Raw genomic sequence first — 7,158 nt, 5'->3', positions numbered from 1 at the left:
TCACACACATCCACTGTTTGGACTCCACCAATGTCCAGCAAGCATCAGTGAACATCACAGGATGCCATTTTTTCCTCATGGAGGAATATAATGACACCCCTTTGCCTCATCTGCACTTTCATTCCCTTCTACAAAGGGAATCTAAATCTTCTTTATCTATGGAGACATTACTATCATTTTCCATGTTCAACACACCAAATTCCAGATGTGTTATGAGTATTCTCAGTGATTGATAATGAATCTAACGAAAGGTCTGACATTTTCTTTAAAATCATATACTAATGTATAGAACATACATTTGTAGTACTTCAAATTTCGGAACTCACTTGTTATTTGCTGTTATTTGAAGTAGCAGTGCTGGAAACAAACTTACTATGCTTGTCTTCATTACTTTCATATCCACTTTGTTCATCTGTGGGAAAGCCAAGGATTATTGCTTCTAACAGTTCAGATTGTTTGACATCAAGTGTAACCCACGGTAGCTCAAGCATTAATTACTGTTTTTGTTCTAAGATACATGCTTTTAATATTTGATGCAATGTATGTGTTGCTGCCACAGTTCACTCTTTAATTACTTTTCTGATCAAAAACTTTAATGAAGGAAGGCCTAATAAATCATGCAAGGGCACAGTGAAGCACTTAATATGTGTTTTATTGATTAATGGTAATATAAAAACACAGCAATCTTGAAACAGTGGTTATATGTGACCATGTACAATTCCAAGGGCACCTTCAAACTAATCTCTTAGAAAAAATAAAAAGAGTGACATGAGATTATTTTAAAAATGAATTCCTTGAACATCTTCTGATTTGCTTTGAGCTCCAAGCCACAGCTGTGATGAATTTAAGTTATTTTAAAATCCTAGTAAATTCCTGGTTTCTGTGGCTGCAGGATTGTGGAGGGGTGGGATGGAGACTCCAAAGGGCAGAGTGCAGTGACATCTCTCTCAGAAGTCAAGAGTTTTGTGGTGAGAGTAGTTGTCAGTTTTGATGATGGGAGATGATTTATTTCTTTCTGCTCTCAACGAGCATATCACAAAGCATTATTTTACTAGCTCCTATTGTTACTATTTACTTCACCACTCTGGGCTTAGAGTCTTCTGGTTGTTTCATAGTACTATCTAAATACCATGATTGGAAGCCAAAGGTTAAAATAAAGGTGAACAATGATGATGTAATAGCAATATGAAGAAGGGAATACAAAAATTATGGACAGATGATAAAGCAAGAGGCCATCATCATTTAGATACACTGTTCTCAGTTCATGTGAAGTGAAGTGGGAAACCAAGATCTCTTGAGCATAGAGAGGCTGAGATTTTAATTTAGTTTCAGCATTTAACCTACAAGTCACTGATATCTGCACTAGGACCACATTTCTTCTGCTGCTGTGCCTTCACTCACTCCTTGCAATGACTGGTAATACTTGAAATCTTCTCAGCCCATCTCCTCATGCCACAACAAAGTTTGTGGAACTGGGCTCAGAAGAAATACCTGATGGAGAGGGCTGCCTTGCAGCAGCTGCTGCAGTTTTCCCCGCACAAAAGAAAAGTTTCCAAGACCAGTTATTTTGCCCTTCACTCTGGGCATTTCTGGATATCTAATGCTGAGATGATCAGCCCAATTTGCAAGCACTGAAGCAGTAGAAGAACCCAATATGGAGTTTCAGTAAGCAGATATGAATCACCCGAGTTGTTTCATTGTTTTTTATAATCCCACTGGCTGTATCTTTATGTGCTGAAATATTCTGAATAATTTTGCCTTGCACAACTTCCTCCATGTCCCACTGTTGGGGTGTTTTACAGCAGGGTCTTCCTCAGCCCACACTCACCAGCAAGGCAAATGTTTGTCTTGACTTGTGTTTGCATTTTGTCCCTAAGGGCTTACATCCTGAAATAGATGCTTTCTTTCTCTTTCCTTGAATGGCCTCAGAGGAGATTCCCCCACAAACTGCTATGATTAATGCATACACAACAAGCTCCCTTACAGAAAATCATTTCTTTTTATTTCCAAGCACACAACAGAAAAGGATGAAACAAGTTGTTCACCTGCCAGAGGAACTGAGGGAGCTGACCTGGTTTCCTTCAGATACAGTCGTAACTGCAAAGGGGAGAGGCATTGAGAATACGAGTTTGGTTGGCTGAGCCTTCACAAGCACTTAATTCACACTTTGCAAGCTTCAGTACCTTCCAGGTAAGAGAAAAGTATGGTTACTGTTTTCTTTCTGTAGAACACCTTCCTATGTATCCTAAAGGAACTTCTCTGCAGTATCTCCTTTGAAGCTGATTTCCCATGAGAAGAAACTGATTGTTTACGAGATTTATGGATGGGGCAACAAGCCCAAATTAGATTTAGGATCCTGTCGTTGGATTAGGAAATTTCTTAGTCATATTATCAAATATAAGATAATTTGAGATGTTTAAAAATGCTCATGGGAAATTGAGAAAACAGTGAAGATAATGGTTCTGGACAGGTTATAATTGACTGGGTGTATTTTAATGAGGCAGGACACAACAGGTCCAGTGATCTTCTGAATGACAAGGATGACAATCTTTCTCATTTGAAGAATGAAAATGAAAACATGCAGCCTGACAAAATTACGTAATGAAGGAGTAAAAGAACAGGGCATGCTGGAAAGGAAATTGAAGAAATTCCATAAGCAGACCATTTTTAGCTCCATGTTGGAGTTTATATTTATTACATTTGGTAGAATTTCTCTTATAGAAAGCATCTTGTAATTGAATATAAATTGGCTTGGAAACAATGACAGACTGGTCCTCTTCTAGCTGAATCAGCTTCTCCACATTCTTATCCACTTACAGCTACTGGAGACCTTTCCTTTGCAAATGTTATTGAGAACAGGCTTAGGACATTATTTTCTAGCTTTATGTTGTCATTGCAGGTTAAGTCATTGTTTAGATTTAATGGCAATAAAAGATATCACATTCCTCAGAAGGGAACAGAGATAAACAGGAGCAATAATGAGATGTAGAAATAGAATGAGGGAGTTTTTACTGTAGTATATTTTAGCAGTGACTTTGGGTCACTAAACTAAGTGGGTTAAATCTTCTGTTTGTAGTTCCAGGCCTAGGAGAAGGTTCCTCTGGATTTCTCTGATGAGTTTCAAATGAACTTCATTTATTCTGTTTTTGATAGCTTATGTACTTCAGAACTCCCACTGACATACACAGAGTCACAATTTCCTTTTACATGTTTGATTCATGTTTGTGCTTTCATCCAACAAGACCTGAACAGATGAGAAAGCTGGGCAGAATGGAGCCTGATGAGGTTCAACAATAACAAGTGTGGAGGTCCTGACCTGCTGGAGAGAAGCTCTGCAAAGAAAGACCTAGGTGTCCTGATAGACAACAGGATGACCGTGAGCCTGCAGTGTGTTCTTGTGAGAAACAAGGACAACGATATCCTGGGGTACATAAGAAATAGTGTGGCCAGTAGGTTGAGGAAAGTGATCCTTCTTCTCTGCTCCGCCCTGGTAATGCTTCATCTGGAGCACTGTGTCCAGTTCTGGGCTCCTCAGTTCAAGAAAGACAGGAATCTCCCAGAAAGAGTCCAGCAGAGGGTCAGAAAGATGATTAAGGTCCTGATGAGTTTGGACTAGATGATCTCCAGAAGACCCTGATTCGTACAATTTTGTGATCCCCCAAAATCTAAGATATTTATTTTTTTTTTCCCTGAGATGGTGAAATAAATCTAAATATGTTTCCTTTAAATATAGAAAGTAGTAATTGCAATCCAAGAGAAAAGATTGATTCTGACTGATTAATAGCTTTAGGGAGGCCTTGGTCACATCCAAAAATAGACTTTTCAAATATGTTTTTCTCAGTTAATCAAGTGAGAAGCAGGAGTCTTATTCCCTTCCTACAACAAATCCTCCAATCTGAGAAGAAATCCTTGAACCACTACTTTTTTCTTCGTGCTCACAAAAATGTGTCTAAAAGTGTCTCATGAGAAGTGGTGCAAATAAGCAGCTGTCCATGGAAATAGTTTCCCACTGCTTTCACTAGTTTTATTCATCATTTCCCCACCTCCATTAACTATGAGGTTGTCTTCCTGTTTATTTTTGTCTCAAAATTAAGCTTTTCAGGGATCTTCTTCCATCCTTATTCACAAATATCAGGTACCAGATTGCTCCCCGATCAAGCCACCAATTTATACATCCTGTAGACTGAAGATAGAGTTCAGTGTGAAGTTCAGTGGAATATGAAAAATCAGTGGCTGTGTTATAAAAAAGCAATCAAAAGCACTTACTAGAAGCACAAGTTCTGAACAAAAGACACATACATCCTGTGAGAACAGGATGCAAGTCACCCATCTCCCATTCTGTGCATACCAGGTCTGATGAGCCAAAGGTCATTGTTAAGGTACATCCCTGCTCACCTAGTTGAGGTGAGAAGAACAGCTTTCTGTGCCTTCAGCTCCCACGTGGTTAAAGGTGAGCTCTGTGAGAGATGAATGAATGTTACTCTCTGAACAAGAGACAGTTTCTTTCTTTTCATAATGGAGGATAACTCCCCAGACACCTTGCTTTTCTTACATGCTTTCCAAAGGACTGCTTGAGCAGTCTTCCTAAAGACTGAGGCACGACAGAGCAGGCATTTTTTTTACTTGCAGGAGTCTCAGATCACTTAGTAAAAACAATGTCATGAGATATCATGAGATGTGGAATCTATTGCAGCCAAATATCTGCGTTGTGATTTCAATAATTGCTTTTCATTCTTCACCTATTTTAATAAACTTGGGATTTACAGTCATACAAGAGAGTTGTGCTATATGACTGTTTTTTACTAGATTGTAAGTGATGACATCTGATGCATTCTGATTGGGTAGAGGATAATAGAGAACTCCAGCAAACTTTGGCTATTTGTTTCTATCTGGCTGGAGCAGTAAAGATGTGAAACACTGCAGAGTTTTGAAATAAATTTCAAAAGTACAGATTATGCTGCAACACATGCATTGTTTTGGAAAGAACTATGCATATAAAACTCTTTGAGATCATTATAAGCAACAATTGAACTAAATAATTTAATATGCTGTACAGCTAAAACAGGCCTTGGCCTTTTCACAGTGTGAAAGAAACTGGAGGTTCACACTTCATTCTTTTCACTGACACTCCCTCCAATTCCTGCACAAGGCTTCAAAGTATAAAGCTTGTCCAGGCCCTTGTTAAGTGACCTGAAAGCTGAGTGTTGTGTAGCTCTTCTCAGAAGAGGTCAAGCAGCATTCTGCTGTCACAATGACTGTATGGTGGGTGGGTCCTACATACAGATCAAATATAGTTGCCCGATAAGATGAGCAAAGAGGGATTGCAATGGTTGCAAATAAATGAGAGAGTGAAATCCATGAGAATTTAATAGCACAGTACTCTCAAGAGTCAATGTAAGTTTCAAGCAAGGGAACTCTGAACAGTGCATAGTGATGCTGCTGTGAACAGGAAAAGGAGTAAACCAGAGATCAGCTCTCACATGAAGTAATTCTTACCAATTTTAAAGTATTTGTGGATGAGATATAAAATTTCTGTTTAACTGTTTGGGTAGACTGCACATTTGACTACAACTCTAACCACTGTTATGAGCTTCTTTCTGCAGGAAGTAAAACTTTTCTAATGCTCTTTTATTACCTTTAATTAAACTGGATTTGCTTTGTATATATTCAGACCAAATATGGTAATAACATAGCTATAAATGAACTTTCTATCTTTTTTTTAGGCACTTCTATTTATGTCAGCCTCAGTAGCTAGAGGCTGAAAGTATTTCTCTTGCAGTGACCAGAGGATTTCTTTTTTTGAGACTTGTACAAGCCTAGCAAGTGCTGTCATTGGCATGTTGTCAGTGGGAAGGCAGCAGTATCAGTTCCAAGTATTGGAACTAGTGTCTGAACCCTGCTGCTGTTCTCTTATGTATTTCTTAACAGTGCTTAGAACTGCCCTATTTCTGGGATAAAAAGGCAAAGTTAAGATTATTTGATGGTAATATTAGGATTTCAAATTCTGCCAGCTGTGAGGTTCTCTTTTGTCTGAGATCCTCTGATCAGCAAACTCAGGTCATCTTGTGTTCAGCTGTGCTGATCTGCTTCATGAAAATGAATTCATCAGCCACAGACTTAAAGATCAAAAACTGTATCTGTTAGGATGTTGTGGATTTATGTGGAACGATAACACTGAACACCAATTCACCATCTTTGTCCTAACAGAAAAATCACTTTAGTAAAACCAATGCAGCAAAACAACTTAAAATGTGATTAGACTTCCACCACAATATGACCGAAGTCCACCCGAACTGTACAAAACTTTCCAGTTTTTAAAGACTAATTTATAGTGCCACAGCACTGATGAATACAGAACACATAAATAAATATCCTTCTTCCCAGAACAGCCAGTTAGAAATAAACATTATACAGATACCGATGATGAATATTTATGGAACTAAATGTGCCGGCTGCATTTTATTTTGTATTGAAAAAAAACATTAGAAGTATCTGACCAAGGAGAGGTAATTATAAGCTGTTATTGCTAACTGAAAAACCCTTGAAGAAAGAGTTTTCTGGCCACACAGGCACACTCACAGGGCACATACACTCATGTATATAGTGCTGACAATATTGAATGATCGAAAAGCTATATATGACATAGCATCATAAAAAGCCACTGGGAAAAACCACAGAATCCTAGAACCAGTCTAGGGTTGGAAGGGACCCACAGGAATCATAGAGTCCAACTCTTGTTTCCACACAGTACTACCTAAAAATTCAACCATATGTCGGAGCATTGTCCAAGCACCAGCAGGCTTGGTGCCATGACTAGTGCCCTAGGGAACCTGACCACCTTCTCAGCAAAGAACCTTTTCCTAAAATCTAGTCCGAACTTCTTCTGATGCAGCTTTATGCTGATTCCTTGGATCCTAATGTTAACGTTTACATTCTGTTTCAGCAAGACTGAAAACTTTTGTTTTGATGACATCAGATTAGTGTTTGACCATTTTGGTATAATAGTTACACCCAGTAGACTACACATTACGGATGTGCTGGTATCCTCCTCACTACCAGAGAAGAGTCAGGGCTGAGCTCTTTGGGGACCTCCCCATTGCTTCCTGATGAGAAAGGAGTGCTACATCTGCTTATCCTCATCCACAGTTTCCCCAGGAG

General features: G+C 38.8%; 1 long non-coding RNA gene across 1 annotated transcript; it reads right to left on the bottom strand.

The window, feature by feature from the left end:
* Positions 1 to 3,999: 3,999 nt before the first annotated feature.
* Positions 4,000 to 5,261, bottom strand: LOC107325687. Its single transcript, XR_001559743.2, has 3 exons — positions 5,191 to 5,261; positions 4,267 to 4,457; positions 4,000 to 4,176 (listed from the first exon to the last, which is right to left on the bottom strand). It is a non-coding gene; the product is annotated as an uncharacterized LOC107325687 (long non-coding RNA).
* Positions 5,262 to 7,158: the final 1,897 nt, after the last annotated feature.

This window comes from Coturnix japonica, chromosome 1, assembly GCF_001577835.2.
Source record: "Coturnix japonica isolate 7356 chromosome 1, Coturnix japonica 2.1, whole genome shotgun sequence".
Classification (NCBI taxonomy): Eukaryota; Metazoa; Chordata; class Aves; order Galliformes; family Phasianidae; genus Coturnix; species Coturnix japonica.
This window is presented reverse-complemented; position numbering and strand designations above follow the sequence as displayed.